This window comes from Lissotriton vulgaris, chromosome 3_2, assembly GCF_964263255.1.
Source record: "Lissotriton vulgaris chromosome 3_2, aLisVul1.2, whole genome shotgun sequence".
NCBI lineage: Eukaryota > Metazoa > Chordata > Amphibia > Caudata > Salamandridae > Lissotriton > Lissotriton vulgaris.
Genome location: NC_141690.1, coordinates 327,082,478 through 327,109,923, shown reverse-complemented (window position 1 = coordinate 327,109,923; position 27,446 = coordinate 327,082,478).

The following is a 27,446-nucleotide window of genomic DNA, read 5'->3' as shown; positions in this document are numbered from 1 at the left end:
ATCCTGATGGTGCAATGAGCAAGGGTCTCACATCTGAGAATACCCTTCCACGCTTAGGGTGGACAAAAAATCTTTACAACAAGGGGTGGTGAGGGACAGAGTCTCTGAATTAAGCAGAACGCTCTCACCCAGTCAAGAGATCAGGGCTAGATCCAACACCGTTTTTTAGCTCACTGCACCATCCCAGTTTCAGAACCTGGCTGTATGCAAATTAGTCTGTTCCTGTCCCAGTGCATGATGGGAACAGGGCAAACCAAACTACAAAAGCCAATTCTTACACTGGGAAGGAAACAAGCTCCCAGGGACCGGTTTCTGGCATTACAGCCGTCTTCGGCCCGGTTTGCTTGAATCCTGATGGTGCAATGAGCAAGGGTCTCACATCTGAGAATACCCTTCCACGCTTAGGGTGGACAAAAATTTTTACAACAAGGGGTGGTGAGGGACAGAGTCTCTGAATTAAGCAGAACGCTCTCACCCAGTCAAGAGATCAGGGCTAGATCCAACACCGTTTTTTAGCTCACTGCACCATCCCAGTTTCAGAACCTGGCTGTATGCAAATTAGTCTGTTCCTGTCCCAGTGCATGATGGGAACAGGGCAAACCAAACTACAAAAGCCAATTCTTACACTGGGAAGGAAACAAGCTCCCAGGGACCGGTTTCTGGCATTACAGCCGTCTTCGGCCCGGTTTGCTTGAATCCTGATGGTGCAATGAGCAAGGGTCTCACATCTGAGAATACCCTTCCACGCTTAGGGTGGACAAAAAATTTGCCGGCAGATGCTCCACTGATTGGAGGCAAACCTGTCACAATCTTATTATATGCGGATGACGCCGTCCTTTTATCCCGCACCCAGATAGGTTTACAGCGTCTCATTGACAGCTTTATGCTGTTTATAAAACATAGGAGACTCTGTGTAAATAAATCTAAGACCTATGTCATGTTGTGTGGTCAGTCAGCCAATAAACTGAAGTTCAGTTTTTACTTAGATAGTGACAACATGCTACAAGTTAAAACATTCTGTTACTTAGGAATCACCTATGCCAACGATGGGTCTTGGAAATCCGAGCTTGATAATATCAGGATGAAAATGATGCGAACTACTAGTAGCGTATTTCGATTTGCTTCCAAGCTCGGATCGAGAAGCATCCGAGATATGATCAATATCTACAACATACGCTGTGTTCCCTCGGCATTGTACGGGGCGGGTGTGTGGGGTCACATAGATGGCACTCCCCTACAAAAAGATGAAAATAAGTTTTTAAAAAGAGTGTTATGTGTCCCCCATTCTGCTTCTGTTCAATTAACCCATGACGAGGTTGGGGTCGAGTTTATTTCTGACTTAGCAGCCGTCCACCCACTCTTATTGTGGCGCTCTATTTGGGCTAAGTCAGAGACTCGATTCACTCAAGAAATTATTCTTGATTGTATAGGATTGGACTTTTCATCACGCATCCTTTGGCTGAAATATATCCACTTCTGGTACAAAACTTTGTTTGATATTAATGTTCTCCTTAACCCTGAACTGGCGGTCGAAATCCCTAAAAAAGAAATCAAACAAACTTTCTTAACGCACAAAAAGAAAGGGCGTGAAGAGGTATATGGCAAGCTGGCTACTGTGAAGTTCTATAAGGAACTTAATTTACCATCGGGGTTCCAAGCTTACCTCTTAAAAGTCAGCCGTCCATCTCATCAATTTGTCCTAACTCGTGTCAGGTTGGGTATCGTACATCTTCTTGTTGCGTTCCCAGTACAGAAACTTAAATCAGAAACCCCCTGCCCTTGTGACAACGTTTCACGCCAGAGTTGCTGCCATTTTCTACTTTTCTGCAAATTTTATCATTTTTTGAGATTAAGGTATCTAAAACCTATTTTTATCAAATACAATAAACGGTCTTTTAAGAATGCCCTTGCGTTACTATCAGCCCTAGAAAATGTGGACATTTGTTTTTTTGTTGCCACTTTTATTTTGAAATGTACAGCTGCCAGGAAATGTATTGTATTGCCATGATTTTATATATTCCTGTCTGTACTTACTTGCTTCTTTTACAGCATGTGGCAAATAATTATGCAAAATGCCTTTTTATTCTGGGTTTGATGTAAAATGTACAGCTGCCAGGAAGAGCACATCGTGCGATAATTACTTTTAATCCTGTCTGTACATGTATGCTTCCATGATTTTTAGCATTTTAACGGTACAGCTGCCAGGAAGTGTTTAGTGCTGCTATATTTTTACACCGTCCTGTCTGTACCTACTTGTCCTTAAATTTACTTTGCAATTCACAATGTCCCATGTCTCTGGCTTTGGGTTTATTTTAAAATGTACAGCTGCCAGGATAAGCACTTCATGCGATAATTGCTTTATTCCTGTCTGTACGTGTATGATCCCCGCACTTTCTAGTTTACCCTTACATCCCCAATCATGATTTGATGCCTAGTGCTTGTTAGTATATGTTCTTTGCTCATATGAAATATTCCGGATTTCTCTTGTATAACCTTGCATTTTACAATAATTTTAATGTAATGAATTGTTTAATAAGTTTTTGCTTGTATGATTTGTATTTACAAATCGAATAAAAGCTTTGAAATTGAATTGAACTAACTCTGTGAGGCATTTTACTCTTTCTATGGATGCTGCAGAATGCAGCCCACATAGAAAGGGGAAGTATTGAGGTGAAATGAAAATATTTCTCCTCGTTACGCCTCACCTGGGAAGGCACAGCATTTTGATGCATTCCCAGGTTTACTAATCGTATAAATCTGTGAATGCACCAAAAAACATGGGTGGATGCGCGGGTACACCAATGCTCCACCCATGGACTGTTATACCAATGCATACTAATGCAAAGAAGAAACTTGCACTACCTTACATTACTCTAGATTTACTATGTCAGCAGTCATGAAAGGTGGCTCTGCATGGCATAGTAATTCTGACTTAAGGGCTTGTGTTGCTTTACGTGTTGCAAGAGCAACGCAAGCCCTGGATGAAATTTGATTCTGGGATTAAAAAAAAAGATCAGAATTGGATTATACCTGCAGACCTCAAAGTTGATTTGTGCTGTTATCAAGACATGGAATTGTATGTTAGCCCACGGCCTCCAGCAGGAGTGCAGTTCTGTACGAGAAAACTTGCCTGTCTGAGTACTGCAAAGGTTCCTGATTTGACAGAACCATCCCCCACAATGAAGTGTTAAGTGAAGAGTCCAGGATGTGTGTGCCCACTGCTCACTGGAGACTACTGATGTTTCTGCAGTAAAGGAAGGTGATAGTTATGAAGCTCAAGTAGTGGTCCAGAGTAGTGCCTATGTTTAGTGAACTTGCTTCCGTGCATCAACAAAAGAAATACTATCCTTGCACTCCCTAACAACATTCATACCATGTGTCACAGCCTTCTTATCTGCTTCCGTTGTGCTAGTCATCACGCTGAGGGGTCAAGATCTTCCCCATGGTGGGCTTTGAAGATGTCTAAAAGTACCTGGGATTTTGTAAAGACTTTTGAAGTGTAGAAAGTCCAGCACTAGGTGCACCTTGTGAGCTGTGAACAAGAGACGTTATATTCTCTTCTGCTTAGTCCAGGTTGTCCTGCCTTGCAATCTACTGATCCTATTCAGGAGGGTGGTCTGAGTCCCTCAAGACCCACAAACAAAATAATTGTTCAACTATGACTTCACACTTCCAAAATATTTTTGCGGAAAAACTCAACTGTTACCTGACATTTTCAAGCCACTGTTGTTGAATTCCGAACATTATAGTTTAAAGGATGACTTTCAATCTTCTATGTAGCATGCACGCTGCTTCCCAAAGAAAGTGGCCAGGCGACCTGCAGAGGCTGACATTCTTTTATTTACGGACCATCAGGCTCAGATGGAATAAGACTCTAATAATCTACCAGCCAATGTTTAAATCACAAAAATGTCAGTTCATGTACATCAAAACTACAAGGACGAAGACAGTGGGATGGCCATGAACCATCCCTAAGAAGACCACCAAGCTGCCCTGCTCTTAAACAAACTGTTTAAGACTGATGGTGTAATCAGTCTGATATACAAGCCTGTAAAGGCACTCTTGGTTTCCTGTTCTGACTGGAATTGCAAGATTGTATATTGATTTGCAACCATTTCTTTTCCAAGAAGATTCTCAATTACAGCATATGAATGAGAATCTACTTGGAAGGTGTTAGGACATAAATCTATACTACTATTATAAAGAGGGAACACATACCTTTGAGCCAGGTAATCTCAAAATGTACTACACCAATCACTACACCCAATACACCATTTGAAAGGGGAGATGTAGCAGAAGGACATAGGCTATAGATGTCTACACCATATACATTTAAAATGCAAAAACGCCAAAAGTGGAAAAGTAGTCTCTTGTGGGCGTTAGCGTGGGCGTGGTCATGTGTAAGAAGAACGTGGACGTGGGCGTGTCAAAGAACAAATGTTGGCGTTTACAGGGCGAAGAACAAACATAGGCAAAGCGACTTCACCACACACTTTGATCTGCACAGATAGCGGGAATGCGCTTTCACTGAATTGCGCTTTCACTGGATTTATAACGCGCATTTGCAAATCCGACAACAGAGGTGCGCGGGATCACAAATATATTAACATCAACATACGCACATTCGTCGGCGTTACCATATTTCACTGTGCAAGCTACACACTTCACCACACACTTCCAACTACATACATAGCGGGAATGTGCTTTCAATGACTTTATAACACGCTTTTCAAAATCTAACAACAGAGGTGTGTGGTATCACAAATATACTAACATCAACATACGCACATTCGTTGGCGTTACCCTGACAACATTGACGTATTCGTCGGATTTCATGAAAAAATGAGCGTGCCTTCCATCGTCGCGGATTCAATAACAATAACATGACACTTGGGGCCAGGGTTACAAATGAGAACCACCTATCATCGCTTTGCTTCACACAGTACACCAATCACAACCCACAATAATTAACACACACACTACTTCAGTGAAAATAAATAACAACTCTTTAACCATTCGCCAACGACGTTCCAGGGGGATGAACCGGAACAAAAGAAGCGGACATTTCTTACCGGAGAAAGGCAATCGAGTGAACATTCACGAGACTTTCCTCCCAAAACTACGACTAATTACGGATGTTGCGGACAATATTAAAAGCTTAACCAAAAAAATACGATTTCCACAGTTAACACAACAGGCCCTAATCACTGGAACAGTCCCAGTACTTGCGCACAGAATTAGAAAAACGAAACGGAAACATTATTCAAGGGATACAAAACGTAAAAGAAGGAAAGACCCTTCCAGAAAATAGCATCTTCATTAAACAGGTCACATTTGCCGATTTTGAAACTCTAACACACTTTCACAAAATAGCTATTGAACTCTGCGTTCCCAGTACAACAGTGATAGTACTTTGAAGCAGAATAACAAAAACAAAACAAGCATTTACAATGCAATAGGTCTCGCAGCATTAAAGTTTGAGTTATTGGCATTGTGTATGACAATGCGTTGCATAATTTTTTTACTAAACTTTGAATTGGTGAGCAGCGAGAGTGTGTGCAAGAGTATGCTGTTTCTCACAGCCGTTATTATTCACACGGCTCTGATGATGCACCTCACGCACGGTGCTGACGCAGTTATTATTCACACAGCTCTGATGATGCACCTCAGGCACGGGCTCATAGCTGTTATTATTCACACAGCTCTGATGATGCACCTCACGCATGGGGCTGACGCAGTTATTATTCACACAGCTCTGTTGATGCACCTCAGGCACGGGCTCACAGCTGTTATTATTCACACAGCTCTGATGATGCACCTTAGGCACGGGCTCACAGCTGTTATTATTCACACAGCTCTGATGATGCACCTCACGCACGGGGTTGACGCACTTATTATTCACACAGCTCTGATTATGCACCTCAGGCACGGGCTCACAGCTGTTATTATTCACACAGCTCTGATGATGCACCTCAGCACGGAGCTGACGCAGTTATTATTCACACAGCTCTGATGATGCACCTCAGCACGGGGCTGACGCAGTTATTATTCACACAGCTCTGATTTCATTATTTTGCATTCTCAGCAGCCATGTAAACAGCAGAACAAAATAAGCAACAGAACGGAACATGATGACTACATATCACTGAGGCATAAGCCATGTTTCGATGTTCTTAATCAAATAAAAAATGTACACAGAAAAGAAAGCTAGGACGTGTTATAATATCCAGTTAACATCTTTCTGTAAAGCCTCATACGAAAAAACCCTCAGACCATGATTTCACATATTCAAAACATAACACCTCCCTCATCCACACTGCTCTCACAAGACAATACCCATAGGTGTTTGTAAGAAATATTTGATCTTCCCTTCACCACTGAGAAAGCAATGAAATTTCAGCGACTATAGTGACCACAGTGGATAACTTCTAGGGGGGATTATCTATACTACTATTATAAAGAGAGAAGTGTGTCCTTTGAGCCAGGTAAACTCGAAAACTACACCACCAATCCAAACACCCAAAACATCTTTGAAAATGTCAGGGCAAGCAGATGGACATAGGCTTTTTTTTTAAAAAAAACGTTCTTTAAAAAATTAATATAACAAAAAGTAGTCCCTAGGAAGAAGCGCTGGCCGCGACGTGCGTGCTGACATCACGATCGCGGGGAGGAGCGGCGTACAGGAGCAAGAGGAAGAGCGGGGGACGTGAGCACTGAAGGACATGCGTTTTTCTAAGACCCAGCGGTGCCAGGGAACAACACCTGAAACCTTCGTGGGTAACCTGTTCCGGCGTACAAGTGACAGAGACACGGGACACTTCCTCCGGCGTCAAAGATTCGAGGTTTATTACTGCAGGGAACACAGAAGTCACAGCAAGTACAACACGTGCAACTTGGGGAGACTGCTTCAAATTGCTACTGTGGATCGCTCCTTTTATACATGTTTCTCCCATAGGGTTACATGATACATAAAGGTTTACAACCCGGTTCCCATAATTATCCCCGAGAGGGGTCACTTTAGTCACTTTGATACATTCAAGGTCCGGAACATAAGTGGGGAAACATTTGGCGGTTCCCAACTGTAAAACCCATCTTCTCACCATTAGTACATTACAATCGGCAATAAAACAGATCGAAGAAGGAACAAGGACAGGTGCAGAGGAAGATGGAAACAGTGGGGAGATCAGGAAGGGTGTAAAAAAGGGGGGGTATCGAGAAACACGAGCTACGGACATCAAAGGGACGTGCCTAATGGGATGCACGGCTGAGACAATAAACCGGCACGGCAAGATGAGCCTCGAGCGGGGCCATCTGCCTTGCAGTATCATCCCCCTCGTCATAAAGACACTTTCAAAGGATATGTGTCTTCCACGGATGTCTTGGAAATCCCAGGGTCGCGAAGCGGACAACGTCCGTTCGCTGGCTACTTGAGGGCAAGAAACAAGATGGATGCCGTATCTAAGATGGAACCCGTGGGCACAGATAGAAAAACCCACATAACAGACGAACGGTTCGGGTTAGCACAGCGAAACCGCGCACACCCACTAAACTCGTCATTTGCGGTTCGTAGATACCAAACTCGAACATATTTGTTTGAGTCGAAAACACCACTTACAATCGTCACGGAACCTCAGACGCTCCTTTTGCCCTCATGTAGGCAAGCACTAGTCGGAATCATACTCGATATTCATCAGACCATCTAGATGTTGCTGTAACATAGCTCTGTCCAACCGAGCTCCCTTGGTAACAGGCGGCTGTCTTATACACGTCGTAGCACAGAGGCCACATAAGGCAGGACCACACTGCACACAAAGGCAGCACGTGAACAGGAACGCCACAACAACTCCGATAATCATCAGAATCTTCCAACCCCAAGTCGACATCAGGCCCAAAAACCACCCAAGCAGCGTCCAATCTCCTACGTCCACGTGTATGGACTCAGAGATCTTATGCAACTTAGAGATGGCTTGATAGACAGTCGGAGCATTATCTGGAATGAAAATACAACAGCTCGAATGGATCACCTTACATACCCCACCTCGATCTGCTAAGATCACGTCTAAAACCATACGGTTTTGTAACGTCATAAGCCTATCCGCCTGAAGTTCTGTGGTGATATTACCAAGGGCACTGGCAGTAATATTAGCTGTCGATTCCACCACTCGAGTCAACTGTCTCAGGTTCCTACTATTAACCATAGGCCCCCAAAACGGGAGGAAACCCTTGAAAAAGTCTCCTGCCTCTTGACCGGCAGTGTCCTCTTTGCTAATTACGCCTCTCACAACTCTAGTCTTGTGATAGTCTGCATCTACAGTGAACGTCGGAGGCAACAGATTTGCGATAAAACATGAGCCCACAAAGTCGGAGGGCAACCATGCATACGCACGATCATGGCAGACAAAGTATGTATCCTTGGCAGCCAGAAACACAGGGGACGAGACCATCGGCAGAATGTAATTCTCAGTGCAAGCACTCTCTCCAAGTCGAGCTTTCGATCTTCAGCCACGACCCATTAGACAAAAATTACCAATGTGGGGTACGACCCATATCGGAGGGGAACTTCTAAGCTGCTTTTCACTCGTGAGCGCACTATACTCGACCCTACTCAGAACCCTATAGGCTTGTACCTCTTCTTCTGGGATGAGCGACGGCTCATAGATATCTCTATCTAGATCTTCTATCGCTATAGACAAAGGCTTATGATACGAGCCAAGGCCAAAGTAGGGAGAACGTGGCTCTCGACTGGGGTAAGAATCTAGTGCGCTTCGAAACATTGTTTGGAATGCTCGAGCTGAACCCTGGGAACTATACGGTAAAACCAGATATGGAATTCCCTTATCCGTGGTATGTGGCATCAGCCCACACACCCAACAATTAGTAGTGTTAACCACTAACTGGTGCTGATGAAGGAGCTGAATAAAGGAATTATTTCGGAATTCTGCACGTCTAGCCTGCTCGTGTTCGGGTAAGATATGGAAAGAATGAGGGGATGCAGTGGAGGTAAGCTTAGGATCAGAAGTAGGAGTAGGTATGGCAGAAGGTAAGAAGTACGACATCATGTAGTACACCCCACCCACCAATAGTGCAGAAACAGTCAAAAGCAATACAAACATTTGAAACATAAAACACTTGGTACGAATAAGTTGTTGCAGTTTGAATCTTTGCGCCTGAGCTTCTTCCAAGTCCATCAGCTTTGAAAACGCCATCCCCTATGACCGTCCGCAACGTTTCTTGACGCACTTCGTTCTGTGTAGCAATAGTCAATCCCTAGGAGTTCCCAGGAACCGACGGTCTTTAACCTAGCGTAAAGACCTACTAACCAGAAGAAGGTACACGCGCGGCCCTACGGCCTTTATTCACAATGTATATGCAAAAATGTCTCTCAGCTGTGGAAGCAAAAATACAGATGGAACGAAACTCAATACATACAGGAACAATTACAATAATATGGTCGTTCAAACTGAACAGTAGCCGCGTTGGGGGTAACGTAATATATCAGGGGAGAATCAAAAGTATGGATTTTATTAGTCTTTAACGTTAGAACGAAGAGAATAACGATGTCTCCCAGGACGTGTCTGTTCTTCAAACAACTGGTCCGGTGGCAAAATAGAGTTCTGTGGATCAGTTGAATGTTCAGATCTTGAGTTTGGTGACAAATGTTCAGCAATATCTTCCTGCTGCACTGAGGTGTCTTCGACAAGCTGCGCGTCACTAAAAGGGACGAACTTCGATGTTGTTCCGGTCTCAGATGAAGCAATGCCTTTCTTTACCCACGAGTCTGCTGGTAAAGGTATAGGGACCTTTTTGGTATGGGTGGCGTGCACCCAATGTTTACGTCCCTCCAAACGAACAGCAGTCCTCGTGGCCAGCAAGACTTGATGGGGTCCAGTGAAACGGGGTTCCAAACTGTGTTTTCGGCTAAAGTTACGCGTCACCACCCAATCGCCAGGTTGCAGCTGGTGACCTGGACCCTCCGTCTGCGTCGGCAGTGCTTCAAAGACCTGTTGATGAATTAACCTCAGTTTAGCAGTCAGATCATGAAGATAGTCAATCAACATGGGGTACTCAAGATGAGAAAACAATTTAGGTCTAGGGACCCCCCAAACATTTGCAGGGTGGCCGAACACTATCTCGTAGGGACTAAGCCCTACTCGGGAGTGTACTGTCGCCCTTGTTGATAATAAAGCTAAGGGTAAAGCGTCAGGCCACGAGAGACCGGTCGTAGCCTGAATCTTCGCCAGCTTTAGTTTAAGGGTGCCATTATACCCTTCAACCAAACCAGCTGACTGGGGATGATTGGCGCTATGGAATTTTTGATTAATTCCAAGACCCTTACACACACTCTTCATCACATTCCCCACAAACTCACTTCCGTTATCAGACCATACAATCCGAGGCATTCCATACCGAGGAAAGTATTCCTTCAGTAGGATTTTCGCAGTCGACAGGGCAGTGTTGTCTTTGAGAGGGTAGGCTTCAATCCATCGGGAGAACGCGCAAACCACAACTAAAACGTATTTCAGGTTATTGCATCTCTCCATATGGATGAAGTCTAATTGAATCACCTCAAAAGGACATGATGGGGGAGCAAAATGGCCAGGAGGTGTTGGGGTTCCCTTACCAGGATTGTACAACATACACACCATACAATTCTTAACCAACCGTTCCGCACATTTCGTGATACCATCATTCTTCCACACAGGGGACAGCAACTTACAAATACCTTTCACACTAATATGTGCTAACCCATGTGCCATTGTCACAACAGCTAGCACATACGCATCTGGCAACATCCATCTCTTATGTTCCGACAAATCAACCCAACAACCATTCACATCCAACTTTCCCGTACTCTCTTTCCACTTCGTCTTTTCAGTCTCGGTGGCCTCATCCTGAATCGCTTTCACACTCTCGATAGTGTCCTCACACATATTAGTCTCTGTAGGCCACCTAACCGAACTTGCCACATACATTCTAGTGCTAAGGTTCCGGGCAGTCTCCTTAGCAGTCTCATCCGCAAATGCATTACCACGACCAACATCATCCGTCACCTTACGATGTGCACTACATTTAACAATCGCTACCTGCTTAGGTAACGTAAGTGCATCCAAAAGATCATTCACAAGCTGTCCATGCTGGATCTTTGTACCATGCGACGTCATAAACCCTCTCTCTCTCCACAATCGTCCAAAACTATGAGCGACGCCAAATGCATATTGGCTGTCGGTAAACACATTCACACGTTTCCCTTTCGCTAACACACACGCTCTAGTGAGAGCAATCAGTTCTGCAGCCTGGGCAGAGTTCTGATTCAATCTTGCAGCTTCCACAACAGTATTCAAAGTTACAACAGCATACGCAGTAGTCACATCACCATTCGGCAATTTAAAACATGAACCATCCACATACAAAGTCCCATCGGTATCATCCAAAGGAGTGTTTTTAAGGTCCACTCGACCTTTTGTTTCCTCTTCAGTCCTCAAATAACAGTCATGTTCTGCTATTTCATCTGACTCCGTGCTAATTGGTAACAAAGTCGCCGGGTTCAGAACAGTGCAACGTTTTATCTGAATATGACTTGCCAACAGCGTCAACTCGTACCCAGACAACCTCGCACTCGTCAAGTGCTGAGTTTTCGTACGATTCAAAAGAGTGTCAACTGCATGCGGAACCATCACCGTGAGCATATTATCCATGACCAATCCTGCTGATTGTCGGATAGACACCGCAGCTGCCGCTGTTGCTCTCAAGCAACTCGGCAATGCTCTAGCTACCGGGTCCAAGGTCGAGGAAAAATATGCACATGGACGTTGCTTTCCACCAAAAGGTTGCGTTAGGACACTCAAAGCACAACCTTCCCTCTCGTGAACATATAATGTAAACGGCTTACTGTAGTCAGGAGTACCTAACACAGGAGCCGAGCACAATGAGTCACGCAATTCAGAAAAACTCTTCTGACATTCATCCGTCCATGGTAAAGGAGTTGAAACATCCTTGCACGTAAGAGCCACCAATGGTTTCGCTAGCAATGAAAAATTTGGAATCCATTGCCTGCAATACGACGTAATACCTAGAAAGGCACGCACATCTCTTTGGGTTGTTGGCACAGTCATTCGAGCAATCGCTGCAATTCTCTCTGGGGTCAACCGCCTTCCCTCCTTTGACAATAAGTGACCTAGATATGTTACTTCTTGACAACAATATTGGAGTTTAGAAGGTGACACCTTGTGATGTAAGTCACAGAGATGTTGCAGCAACGACACCGTAGCAATTTTGCAAATGTCCTGAGTATCTGCAGCCACCAATAAGTCATCGACATATTGGATTAAGGCCGCACCAGCCGGCAACGTAAATGCATCCAGTTGACCCTTCAAGGCTTGACTGTAAATCGATGGACTCTCACAGTAGCCCTGAGGAGCACGTTTAAACCGGAAGCTGCGACCACCAAGAGAGAAACCGAAAAGGTCTCTGCTTTCCTCGGCAATCGGAATGCTAAAGAAGGCATTCTTCAGATCGATCACCGAAAACCAAGATGCAGAAGCTGGAATCAGAGTCAGTAGCGCCGTGATGTCAGGCACAACAGGGAACTGAGGAATCACAATTTTATTGACCTCCCGTAAATCGATAACAAAACGATAAACAGGCGGTTTTGAAGGATCAGTACGTTTTAGAATGGGCAGTACAGGGCTGTTGCACACGTTTCCCTGAGTCTCTTCAATAACATCTTTCTCAATCAGATCATAAATGATCGCTAACAGTGCTCGTTCACCATCAAGAGATATTCGATACTGGGGAATACGTGGCAATCGTACATTAGATTTCAGCTGAACAACATAAGGGGAGATGTCGAGCAGGCCCACATCATTGGGACCTGTTGCCCACAAAGATGCAGGAAGAGAACTCAATTCCGGTGGAAGCTTATCGAGAGACAAGTACATAGGAGAGACAACCCTCTCACCTAACGTAAGCTTTACACCCGCAGGAGAACAATACAAAGTTGCATACAAACATTTTAGCAAATCCAGGCCCAAAAGATTTTCACCACAACCAGTAGTCAAAATCAACGGAGCTCGAAGCTCACGAGGCCCAATTGTAAGGGGCAAAGGGCGAGAAACTGGATTGCTAACGGGGGCGCCAGAGAATCCAACAGAAACATTTGTTAAGCCAGACAAAGGTGCGCCAGGGAGTTTCGAATGCATTATGGAACTTTTCGCTGCACCAGTGTCCAACAGAAAAGGCTCAACGACGCCCGATGTAGCAACTGCGACGTAAGGCTCTCTGATCAACCGGAACTGATACCACTCCCTCTCTTTGTCTATGGCTGTCCTAGTAGTTACTGTCGTCAGTTCCTTGATCGACGTAATAGTCGTCTACATTGTACTGCGCAGATCGTCCTTGTGATGATCCACGTTGATCAAAACAATTATTGGAATTCGATGAGTTATCTGAACGATCATTTTGAGCACCACGACCCCTACCACGTGATGTCTGCTGAGCACCACCACGACCTCCTCTAGAGGAGTTACCACTATTACGATCATTTAGAACAGGACAGTTGAATTTTAAGTGACCCTACTGTCTACAATAGGCACACTGATTGTACCCTAACGAAGATCTTTGGGAAGAGGAGTCATTTCGAGATTGCGACTTATTCAATTGCGACTGCGATCTATTTTGCTGTGAAGCATTCTGATTCGAACGCGGAGGATAAGCCTTCTGCAACAACACTTTTGTTTTAAGTTCTTTCGTCTTTTTATCTGCGCGGTCGATCTCCTCTTTTTCTCTGTTCTCGTAATACTGTGCCGTAGCCAATATTTGAGCAGAGGTAGAAACGGCCCACGCACTCTCAGAATTTCTTAATTTATTGCTTAAGTCGGGCAATAAGTTAGAGACAAATTTGTCCACAAACAACCTTTGACCACCTTCGGTGCCCATATCTTGACCACTGTGGTCAATAAAAGCCTCCTCAAACCTCGTAAAGAAATCAGAAACGCTCTCATCCTTCTTTTGTTTGCAAGCTGACAATTTGTCCCAGTTCACCCTCATAGCTGGCATAAGTGTTTTCATTAGGGTAATTATTCTCTGTGGGAGAGCTGTAATGAGCTGTTCGGGCTTAGCCCCACCAATTTGTCGTGTATCTGCCGCCGTAAGGGCAGCCCAATCACCACTCAATTCGTTTGCATGATCTTCCTGACGAATCTTAGCCCATATCGGTTGTGGTACGACATTGCCAAACAACATATCGATATCGGCAAGATTCATTATCGTAGCGTCTACGAGCTGTGACAATTCCTTATAATATCCTGCAGGATTTTTGCGAGGATCAGACAAAGATTGCTTCACCTGTAAAACTTCAGAGCGTTTCCATGGGAGATGTATCCATACTCTCTGAAAATGTGGCAGAATCGGCGGAACTTGGGCGGCATCACCCGGCATCCACACTGGTGGAACTTCACGCATGGGAAACTGACCAGACGCATCTAACTGCCTCTCAACGTCCTCAACGAACAAGGCTTGAGGTATCGGAGAGGGACGAAAAGATAACAACCGTTCGACAGCACGTCGAACGTTGGTGTCCACTATCATTCCGCTCGAGAACTGAAGCTGTAGGTCAGATAAAGAGGTCAATACATCATCAGATGCATCGGCCGATATTTGATCGCGCAGAACCTTGCACATTTCCTCGAAAACGTATCTCTGTGTCGGGATATTGAATTGACAGAACGTATCAAGTACAGTACGTGGAGGATTTCTCAGAGGATATGTCATCCAACTCATCGCCATGTTATACAGCGCGGCACGTTCCCTGTTACCGGGAAGCTGGCTACGCCTTTGAGGACCGTCCGAACCAGCAGACCCAAGAACAGGGCCAAGAGAATTAAAGAAGCTAGCCGCAACCGGAGAGGTACGATTTCGAGTAGATGGAGAAGAATAGCATAAGGGGTTAACAAGAGAAGGAGTAGAGACAGACGAAGCAACAGGAGCAAGTAAAGCAGGAGCGGTAGCGGGAGCAGGAGTATGTGGAAGTACGAGCGGAGGAGCAGTAGGAACAGCAGTAGGCAAAGGAGCGGGAACAGTCGGAAGAACGGGTGCAGGTTGAGGAACAGGTTGAGGAACAGGTTGAGGAGCAGGTACAGGGGGAACCACAGGAGCCGCGGTACCCTGTACATACGGAGGTGGCGACTTCATAAGATAGGACGTTAAAGGATCCTCAACTATTTCTTCCTTGTTATCCGACTCCGTAGGCAAAACAGGATAGCATTTATCTATCGACATACGCTGTAGCCTATCAAATACTTCCTTTTCCTTATCCTCCTTATCACGCTGAAACTGCTCTGCTTTCTTTACAATGGTAGCCACACCATCTCTCTGATTACGTTTAGTTTGTCTGATCTCCTTCTGTCGGGCTTCTTTACGCCACAACCGAAAAGCATCAAACATGGCCGGCCTTGACTTTTTCTTAAACAATTTTGCCTCGAGGTTATCTAAAATCGGAGTCTCAAAACTACCATGAGGTGGCCAACTAAGGACACCATCTTTTTTGGTGTAACGAATCCAGTATTCATTAAAGGTAATCGGGCCTAGCCCGTGCTTACTGTAGAGCTCATAAGTGGGAGTTCCAACCGGAGGTATCGGACAAGAGTCCTCCAGTCGGGAATCCGTACCACAACGTCTAAAACAACTAAACAGAGTACAGCGACCAGGCATCTTGCACACTAGCCGAGTTTCACAAACTTCAAGGGTTACAGGATTTACCAAGTCCCAGTAAAGAGCAAAACCCTCGGTCTTTGGCGGCTGCAGTCGTCAAATATCACAGCAAAGCACCAAGAACCACAAATGCAATGGAACCATGCAACAACTAAGCACCCACAACCAAGAACTCTGGGAGCGACCCACAAATACTTAACTCAAAGATCGATGGCGTCACCAGGAAGGCCCGTTAATCGTCTCGCTATACCAAGGTCTACGCCAGGCGCCAAAACAGGTCTACAGTCAGGGCAGCAGTCCGTCGCAGCCGTCAGGAGGCGGGAATCTTCGCGGGAAAAGTCTTCGGGCCACTTATTTCGACAACAGGATCGATGAAGCGGAGTGCACCTTCCCTCGGAGATTTCACACGAAGTTCCTCACGATCGTCGGGCTTGGACCGGTACCACTGATGCAGCCCCACGTGGGGCGCCAACTGAAGGACTGGGTTTTTCTAAGACCCAGCGGTGCCAGGGAACAACACCTGAAACCTTCGTGGGTAACCTGTTCCGGCGTACAAGTGACAGAGACACGGGACACTTCCTCCGGCGTCAAAGATTCGAGGTTTATTACTACAGGGAACACAGAAGTCACAGCAAGTACAACACGTGCAACTTGGGGAGACTGCTTCAAATTGCTACTGTGGATCGCTCCTTTTATACATGTTTCTCCCATAGGGTTACATGATACATAAAGGTTTACAACCCGGTTCCCATAATTATCCCCGAGAGGGGTCACTTTAGTCACTTTGATACATTCAAGGTCCGGAACATAAGTGCGGAAACATTTGGCGGTTCCCAACTGTAAAACCCATCTTCTCACCATTAGTACATTACAATCGGCAATAAAACAGATCGAAGAAGGAACAAGGACAGGTGCAGAGGAAGATGGAAACAGTGGGGAGATCAGGAAGGGTGTAAAAAAGGGGGGGGGTATCGAGAAACACGAGCTACGGACATCAAAGGGACGTGCCTAATGGAATGCACGGCTGAGACAATAAACCGGCACGGCAAGATGAGCCTCGAGCTGGGCCATCTGCCTTGCAGTATCATCCCCCTCGTCATAAAGACACTTTCAAAGGATATGTGTCTTCCACGGATGTCTTGGAAATCCCAGGGTCGCGAAGCGGACAACGTCCGTTCGCTGGCTACTTGAGGGCAAGAAACAAGATGGATGCAGTATCTAAGATGGAACCCGTGGGCACAGATAGAAAAACCCACATAACAGACGAACGTTTCTGGTTAGCACAGCGAAACCGCGCACACCCACTAAACTCGTCATTTGCGGTTCGTAGATACCAAACTCGAACATATTTGTTTGAGTCGAAAACACCACTTACAATCGTCACGGAACCTCAGCGCGGGGAGGAGCGGAGAGGACTAGAGGACAAGCGGGGAGGAGCGGTGACTACCGGTGAGGAGCAGCAGAGCGGGGAACTCAGGAGCAGGTAAGAAAGACTCCCACTGCTCAGGGGCCCTGAAGCAGGCTTAACGTCAGGGCGGGCGGGGCCCTGAAACATTCTTAACGTCGGGGCAGGTGGGGTGACGATCGGCGAGGAGCGGCAGAGCGGGGAACTCAGGAGCAGGTAAGAAAGACTCCCACTGCTCAGGGGTCCTGAAGCAGCCTTAACGTCGGGCGGACGGGGCCCTGAAGCAGCCTTAACGTCGGGTCGGGCGGGGGCCAAGAAGCAGCCTTAACGTCGGGGCAGGCGGGGGCCTAGAAGCAGCCTTTTGCTCCCGGACAACGTCGGGACGGGCTGCTAGTAAATAATATAAATCTAACTAGATGCTAAGGTCAATGATAGGTCAACTGGCATTGCAGTTTATAAACTTCTATCATCTGTAGCTTTAAGAAACTTGCACCATTTTAACATCAATTTCTGAAAACTTTCTTGGGATAAGTCAAGCTTTAACATGTCTGGAGCAAGTCAGTGTTGGTTGGTACTATTTGAAAGTACTCAAAAATTTCCCAAACACGCTTTAATAATGTTGTTTTAGCAAGTTGTGGTAGTGTTACTGTGAGGATTTGGGTGTACTATATAATATGGCTGTGGGGCTTATCATGTTGTACACTCGCAAGTACCATCCTGGGTCCAGTCAGTCTAAAGTTCTTAACCTTAGATCAACTCTGGGTAGCTGTGGCAGTGAGCAGTAAGGCTTGGCAAAGGAACTTGGTGTAAAGCATTTAACAGCACCAAACAACAACATAGGAAAGCCACACACCAATAAAGAAAAACAACAACAATTTATAAAAAAATATTGCATATTTTTATGAATTTTTAGAGACCTTGATCATCAAAATCCACCAGAGGGTTCCGGGGATACAGATTTTAGATGCTTTTATCTCTTTTAAATGCAACCGCAAACATGCAATGGTCAACAAAGAGTTTTTAAACGTTTCAAAAGTTTGAAAGAGTTAGTGCAGTACTCCGTCCCAGGTTGGGGACAAACTCTGGCAAGGAAAAGGTCGAAGGGGCCAGAGAGGATACTTTGGACAGTTACCTGGCCACTAGAGCATTTTAAGGCAAGTTCCAAACTTTACAGGTCCACTGCCATAGCCATCAATGGTGTGGACCTGATTCTATGGATACAGGCAAAAGATGCTCCAAGGATGCTCCAGTTGTGGAATGGTCAACAGGGGTGTCTTTGTGGTGATCCCATAATCTTCAGGTCATATGGGGTCAATTAGGCCACAGAGATCAGAGTCACTTGAAGTTCTCTACATTGCAGTAGAGGGCCAGCCAATGCATGGCTACTGGTCTCCTTGCATGGCAGTTTAGGCGAAATCCTTAGGTGGAGGCTAGTGTTTCTTTTGTAAGACAAATCCAATCTTTGATAGCAGTCCCAGGTACGGCAGATACGGGTGCAACTTTTGGCTATTTTGCATTTGTCCTTTTGTGCAGTGGGTGACTGGTAGCAACAAAACGGCTGCTTTAGCTACCAACTTGTTGGTTTGGGCTTTTTTCAGCTCTTGTGTCCCAGGAGCTGGTTCCAGGGGATCAGCGATTGACCCTTTGAGTCACTGCTGTAGGTTTGGGCTGGGAATCACTTTTCCCTAAGCCAGGAGCCACAGTCCCAGTCCAAACTTTACTAGCCCAGAGTGCAGCAAGTGCAGCCTTTCTTTGAGTGCTTTCAAGGGCAGCAGGGCAGTCCATCCTTGGTCCTCTCTCCTATTCCAGCATGATCTGAGGGGCAGAGAGTCAGGAGTGCAGATTTATTCCAGGAAAGGGCCTCGGGGGACTACACAGTCACTAGCCAATGGGCTCCTGGGTCCCCTCCTACATAGGTATGTGTTTCCTGCAATGTGCGGCATCTGGCTATCCAAGAGTGCCCCATTCTTGGTCCTTTCGAAATGGCACTACCGTTCCTTGGTCATCAGGATCCTGGTAGCCCACCCTAGAGGTGTGGCTACCAGTGGGCTTCACCCCACGGTACAACCGGTTTGATGATGGGTTTACCCTCTCTCTGGCCCTGTCTCCTAATTGTATGCAGCCAGTCTGGGGTTTTGTTGCAGTCTTCCCATCAAAGCTGGCTTCCTTTTAGAAGCATGCCTTTTGGACTAATTCCTTGAGTGGCCATCCTGGGAGATGAGGTCCCACCTCGCTTTGTGGCAACTGCCTTTGCTCTTGGGCTAGAGAAGCATTCACACATCTCCCCAGACAGGCAGAAAGCTGTCCGTGTGCCAGGGCCTCAGTGAGGTCACCGTAGCTGGAGTGCAGATTGGCAATTTTCTAAAAGTTCCTTTCTTTAATAGTGATATTAAACTCAACCTCTGCATCAGGTCAGTATTCAATGCCATGACAATTTGATACCATATGTGACCCACTCAAGTAGTCCCATTCAGAGATTAGCGAGGCTGGGATGCCAGTCAGAAACCCTGTGTTAGCCAATGGGGCTACTAACCTTTCCACAGCAAAATGACAATTTGGAAGTGTTGCTGTTAAGACATAAGAAAAATATATCTTTGTTTTCTTTTTAGATTTATATAGTGAGGTTTATCACCCATGAGGTTATCCATGCGCTGTCCGAAGGGAGATTAAGTATTTTGCCCAGAATTACAGGAAGTTGCACCAACACCAAGGCTGGAACCTGGATCCCAAGCTCCTGTGTCAGCAGCTCGACCACTGCGCCACATTATCTTTGTGCCATGTCCTACTTATATATAGGTCCCTGCTATACAGCTTTACAGGCCTTTCTTCGAGGAGATGTACATATAATATTGAGGGAGATGGGGGCTTTTGCCATTAGTTATAATGTCAAAGTCGAACTGCCAGTCTAATCAATGTACTTTGAGTCTGCAGTGATAGGCTGGGGTCCATTTTGTCCATGTCACATTCAGGGTTGCATAAACAGTGCTGAAGCTCTGTGTGACCATTTTGCCTTACAAGCCCTGGGTATCATACACTAGGAACGTATAAGTAAAATTGTCAAATGGGTTTGCCCAAATCAAAATATCTTTTGTATAGGGTTAGAACACTAGCACTGAGGTCTGATTGGCAGGCCTCATGGGGACTCTCAGAGTCAAAAAACCAACAGGTTTAGTCCAAAAATGTGGCGGGAAAATGCAAAAAGATGCATTTACTTACAACACATTTCCTAATATTATCGCTGGAGTTTTGGGTGCCTCATGTTGTCATATGCTGCACATGCACATGCTGCAGCCTTTACTTCTAACTCACAGTTTTCACTAATCAGAATTTGCAACTTGTATTTCTAATGCAGCCCTTGAATGGTCTTTTTGTACCCCCCAGTCTAGTCTGGTACTGTGGCTAGGCCTAGTCTCCTCAGCCACCTTCACTAGGCATGGAATGCTGCTTGTGTTGCCCCCCGCCTCAGTCCAGTTTGCTCTTGCTACACCAGGGCTACTGTTGGGCTACATTACTTGTCAACAATGCTGTGTCGAAGAACAGAAGTAGTATAGATAACATCAACCACCATTGCCCTCTGCCATCCACGATTTTCCTGTGAACATTGCTAACTGGCTGGCAGTCATCATACTGAGATCTTGGGTGTGGACTGCCCATAAACATATAAGCTTTAAGGAAGAGAACAATTCATTGTCCTGTCTGCAAATACAACTCCAGGTATTATGGAGTAGAATTGAATGCCTAATTAAGTACATAGCTTCTCTAAAGGATATGGTTGTGGTAGGGCGAAGGCACGGCGATTAGATGCCATTTATACTTGCTGTGCTTCCTAAAGATTGATTCAGCAAGCACCCACATCCAATAATTGCCCTGCATAGCTATTTGGATTGTGACCTTGTATTGGGAATTTTATATATTTATAAACTAAAACCTACTTTACAGAACCCAGTTGAAAAAATACATGACTGAATGACCCAAGACCAACACATAACATAGGGGCCTATTCACAGAACTAATCTGAGATAAAATCCTAAACTTACTACTTTTGGTATTCACAGAAGGCATTTAGTAGTAGTAAAGTTAGGGCTCCTAACTTTACTACTACTACTAAACTGAGATAAAATCCTAAACTTACTACTTTTGGTATTCACAGAAGGTATTTAGTAGTAGTAAAGTTAGGACCCCTAACTTTACTACTACTAAACTGAGATAAAATCCTAAACTTACTACTTTTGGTATTCACAGAAGGCATTTAGTAGTAGTCAAGTTTCTACTACTAAATGCCTTCTGTGATTACCAAAAGTAGAAAGTTTAGGATTTTATCTGAGATTAGTTCTGTGAATCGGCCCCTTAGTACTGAAGTGGGATTATGGCATGCCTCATGTCCATACATACGGTTGTATGCCATATGCATGTGGCATTGCAATGTGCCACTTTGAAATAAAGCACTATGCCATGTGATTGGTTTATTGCATTGCCTGCCATTTGTTTAATATTCAACTGTGATTTTTAGCATAATATTACTCAGGGGTTTCCGAAGTTGCTTTGCCAGAGAATGGATCTATCTATTGATGCTTCCAGGAATATTGCTTCATTGTCTATAGTCCAAACTAATTTCATTAGCATCATCAATTCCAAACTACCTCCCAGCCCTCCATATGTCTTTTTTAGTTGAGTACACTATGTTGCTTGTTGGGAAATGTCAGAATATCAGACTCACACCCATCCTACGCAGATGACACCCAGTTGGTCCTAGCCATCAAGAACAATGGCTATAAAGTAGCGGATGACCTTAAATCAGGCATGGTAGCAATAGGGAGTTGGATGGCCTCCAATTGTTTAAAGCTAAACTCCGATAAAACGGAGGTAGTCATCTTCGGACCACTAACACCTGAGTGGTCATCCAACTGGTGGCCTTCCTCCTTAGGCTCTCCCCCCGAACCTGTTAGCAAAGTGAGGAATCTGGGTGTTATCTTTGATGACCGCCTCACGTTTCACCCACATGCTAACCAGATCACCTCCACAGCCTTTTTCAAACTGAAGCTGATAAAAAAAATTCTCCCTTTTCTACCTGATAAAGCCGGTAAAACTTTGGTCACCTCTCTGGTGCTGTCCACTTTGGATTATTGCAATGCTCTGTTCCTCAACGCACAGGAAGGAGTCTTGAACAAACTGCAAATAATACAAAACTCAGCTGCAAGGCTTTTGGGAAATATTCCCAAACATCATTCTGCCTCTAATACCATCAAGGAGCTGCATTGGCTATCCATTAAAAACAGGATAAAGTTCAAGACTCTGTGCATTGTGTACAAGGCATTGCATAATCAAGGACCAGTACATCTCATCCGCAATTTGACTCCTTATCGTCCGTTTAGAACACTACGTTCATCTTGCTCAGGCGATCTTGTGATACCTCGTACAAAAACGATCTCATGGGGTGACAGAAGATTCCTGGTATCAGCCCCTAAGTTGTGGAACACCCTGCCACAAGTGATTAAAGCCAGTCCATCCTTATGGTCTTTTAGTAAACAACTTAAGACCTGGTTGTTTAATCAATAAATCATGTCTAGTTCTTTCAGGGTAAACATTTCAGATACTCAGCGCCGAGACGCCCATGGGCCTTTGTATGCGCTTTACAAATATAAAAAATAAATAAATAAATCTTATGTTATCGACTAAGCTACACCCCAGGATTCAGGACAATCGCCTGATCTCCCCGTGCTTAAAAATTAATGTGACCTTTTGTAGCATAACTGTTGCTTATGTAAAGCACTTCTTCGGGTCGGGTAGAGTTTGTTCTGTATAAAAATGCCCAAAAAAGACAAAATAGTACCTCAATCACAGCGCAAGCAGTGGACAGACTCTCATTAAGGTAAATTAATTTGTACTTCATCCGTGCACCACACAAAGACAAGGAAGAGACGCTTGGAACACTCTAACAAATTAGAAGGCAGCAAGTAGACTGATAATGATGCCAAAAATGGTTAGTAATGGGTGAGCTAAAAGCCCCCTTTTAGAGTGTTTATTTGAGACACAACAGATCGTTGCCAAGCGACAACGTATACACTGCAGGAGGGACCTAAAAAGGGATGAAAAAGTGTTTTGATGACTGTTTCAGGTTCATTCGGTTTATTGTCTGTTTGCTGAAATAAAAAACATAATTGAGTAACTAGAAGAATTGGTGGCAATGCCTATTCCAGCCTTAGATTTTTCTTTGTGAAATTACTTCTTTTAGGTCATGGAGTGCTCCATTCTCCATGTCCATTTAATTATTTCCCTCCTTTAAATGATCACGCTGTAAGCAAATCAATGCTCTCTACAAGCCTATTCCATCCTTGTAATAATGTTGTACTGTGATTCTGTACTTTCATTGCCAATATTAACATAAAGCAATCTTCACATAAGACACTTCAGTTTTCAAGATTGTTCCTTCTGCACAAAACACAGTGTAGCAAGTCCTGGACTTTGCAGGTTGGTGGTAGTGCAGAAGATTTTATGTGTTTACATTTGGGTGCAATATATATATTTTTTTATATTATATATATATTTGTTCATTGATCCTGTAATTTCATATGCAAAAATAATGTCTAAACAAAGTTCATTTTGGGGGTGAGCCAGAAGGCTTCTGCATTTTTCATTTTCTGTACAATTTTCATTGAGATCCTTCATAGAATTCACTTTGTACCACTTTATTTTTCAATTCTGTGATAAAATTATTTAACTTTTCAATTGATGCAAAACTCAGTGTGGTGGTCTTTTGTGTCGTGGCCAATGAGGACTCAGTACTTTCAAGTGTGTAAGTGCCACTTGTTCTGTGGCCTATACATAACGATACAGAGACATAGGTGGCTCCAGTGGTGTCACGCATCAGCAGGTCTCTTCCTGACAATGCCTCACTGAACCCTCCTTTATTTCCTTGACCAACGTAGTCACATGGGTCAAACTAAATGTGTACATTTAAAAGGGAAATTACACAAAGTTTGGTACCATGTACATGGATAATGGTCCAAGAGAAATGCTCAAAAGGTAGTCTGAATTTGCTTCCAGGGAATAGGTCCTTGATGAGGACTAGGGGCCAGATGTAGGAGACCAAATACCGGTCGGTAACGGCCGATTTCGGCCGTTACCGACCGGTATTTGGGTTTTTTAATGTAGGGGGCTTTTGATTTACAGAATCGGTAAATTTACCGATTCAGTAAATTTACAGAATCGGTAAAATACAGAATCGGTATATTTACCGATTCGGTAAATTTACAGAATAGGTAAAATACAGAATCGGTAAATTTACCGATTCTGTAAATCAATATGTAGGTGGCACAGTAAACAGTGCCACAGGCCCTTAAAAATGTGTTATTTACCACTCAATATTATTGGGTGGTTAATAACGAATTCCTGTGCACATCAATCAATCAATTAATCATGACATTTGTATAGCGCGCTACTCACCCGGAAGGGTCTCAAGGAGCTGGGGGGGAGCGGTCCGCTACTGCTCAAAGAGCCAGGTCTTGAGATGCTTCCTGAAGGAGAGGTGGTCCTGGGTTAGCCGGAGGTGGATGGAGAGGGAGTTCAATGTCTGCGGAGAGGTCCAGGAGGATGAGGGCCGACGTCTCCCCGTTGGCGAGCAGGGATCTGATGTCGTCCCTGGATGTGATGAGGACGGTCTCGGTGCTGTGGTTGGCTCGGAAGCCGGACTGCGAGTGGTCGAGGGATCCGTTCGTTTCGAGGAAGGCGGCAAGCTGTCTGTTGACGGTCTTCTCGATGACTTTGGCAGGAAAAGGGAGGAGCGAGATGGGGCAGAAGTTCTTGAGGTCGTTGGGGTCTGCTGTTGGTTTCTTCAGGAGGGCGCTGAGCTCGGCGTGCTGCCAGATTTCCGGGAAGGTGGCGGTGCTGAAGGAGGCGTTGATGATGTCCCGGAGTTGGGGTGCAATGATGGAGTCGGCCTTGTTGAAGACTTGGTGGGGGCAGGGGTCGGTAGGGGATCTGGAGTGGATGGTGTTCATCGTGCGGGTGGTGTCTTCGGTGCTGACCGGGGTCCAGGCGCAGAGGTTGGTGGTTGGGGGCGTTGGTTCGGTGGTTGGTGCGCTGAAGCTGTGCATGTACACCTGTGCCATGTGGCACACATCCCTGCCCTAAGGGCATTTATGTGTGTCACATGGCACACAAGCCAGGAACAGGGGTGCAACAGGGTCTCAAAGTGACACCCTATCCCCCTTTGCAATTCAGTATTTTTACCAAATCTGTAATTGCCATTGATTCCTATGTGGAGTGGTGTGGCTCACTGGTTAGAGGTGCCAGACCCGGAAGCAGAGGACGGCCCGGGACCAGGGTTCAATTCCCGACACGGCAGGGTCGAGAACCAGGGTCAGCGGACTTGATAATTCTCACCTCGGTGCCTACTCTGACCAGGGATCACACTCGGCAACTCTGGGCATTAGCTTGCCTCATCTCCACAACGGCCCCCCACAAACGTTGGGGATGCCTGGTTTCACCTTGGAGATACCCAGGAGGGATCATCTCACAGGGAAAGCCAGGGCGGGTTCCCCAGCGGTCTATAGTGCCAGGACACCTCCGGGTAGCAGTGCGCTTTACAAGACACACACATTTACATTTACATTTACATGGGCTTCAAGGCCATAGGAATCAATTGCAAATACCGATTCGGTAATTACCGATTCGGTAAATACCGAATCCTACCGAATCGGTATTTGTTACCGAATAATTTCCTACATCAGATTTACTGATTCATGAATACTGAATCAGTAAAATTCGGTATTTATGAATCAGTAAATCTGATTTACCTACATCTAGCCCTAAGTCTCTAACCTTAAGAGCATATGTTTTCGCATGCCAGCATTGGCTGGCTCTATCATTGGCTTTTTGCCTTTTCTTGTGCACTCGGAAGCATCAATAGGAGCCGGTGTCCATGTATGGTGATGAGGGGTAGTGTCCACTACTACTCTACCCATAGAGAGATATCCAGGACCCTGCCCATGGTGGAGTGTGGAGTCTGGCGTTAATCTCGCAGAAATAAATAGATAGCCAATTCTGGAGCTTGTTCACTGGCAAATGTGATCCGAATTACCTTGATTAAGGTCCTCATAAATCTTTCTACCTTGCTGTTAGCTTGAGGCCAACGTTGTGTGATTCATTTGTGATTCATGTCCAGTGACCTTAGATAAGCTGCCAACTCTCAGTCTCGGAACGGTGGACTGTTATCAGTTTTTAATACTTTGATCAAGCCATATGTCGCCATGATTTTCTCAATCTTGGGTAGTACTTCTCTTGCACTTAGAGAGAAAAGTATTTCCACCTCAGGCTATTTTGAATAGTCATCAATCATAACCATTGTGTGCATTCCATCTGGGAGGTTGCCAAAATGAAGCCTAACACTCACCCAAGGCAGTTGAGGTCGTATTTCTGTCATCCCCGGAGCTGGCGGATTCACTTCAGCTGGCGCTTGACACCAGCCATATGACCTTTTCATTGCTTCAACTTGTTCATCGATCAAGGGGAACCACATCTTGGAACGTAGCCGACTCTTGGTCTTCACCATTACCTGGTGTCCAGTATGGGCAAGCTGAACTACCCAGTCAGTGAGGCTGGTGGAATGACTAAGCAATGTCCCCTCAAAAGGCAGCCATCTGGATCAGCGCTCAGGTCGTGGCGGACATGATAAAGACTTTTCATGAGGCTTCCGGCATCAAGTGTAAGCTGGGCACAATGGTTTTTGAATGCAACCTATTGGTTATTTATTACGCCATCCAGGGCTTTTTGGTGACATTTGTCACTACTCGTGGCTTGACGGAGGATATCCGTATAGAGTGGAAGAGGACGAGATTGATTAGTCACATACCTAAGGCACTCTTCTGTTTTGGTGGCCTCTTCTTTTTCTGATAGCGTGCAGCACAAGGGTGCTCTGACCAGTAGTCTGTGGGGTTATTGGACCCAGGGCTATATTCTGCCTTACATATACTCCTGAATGCGGAGGTAGGCTAGACTCCGACTCTGTGGCAGAGCGGAGTTAACCAGCCCCTCCAGCCTCCCAAATGCTTAAAATAGTTTTAAAGAAGGCAATTACTTGCTTGTTTGCTGCCTCCCCTGCCTGGCTGCTTTCCTTCCTGCTCCTCACGTCCTTCTTCAATAAATAAAACTCATGAGCAAGATGTACAACGTAGGAGTATTTTTTAGTGAAGAAGGATGCGAGGAGCAGGAAGAAGAGCGGCCAGGCAGGGGAGGCAGCAGACAAGCAGGTAAGTGCCTTCTATTTAAATGTTTAAATAGTTTGGGAGGGGGAGGGAGTTCCACTGAGTTTTTTTCAAACTTGGTGGAGCTCCGT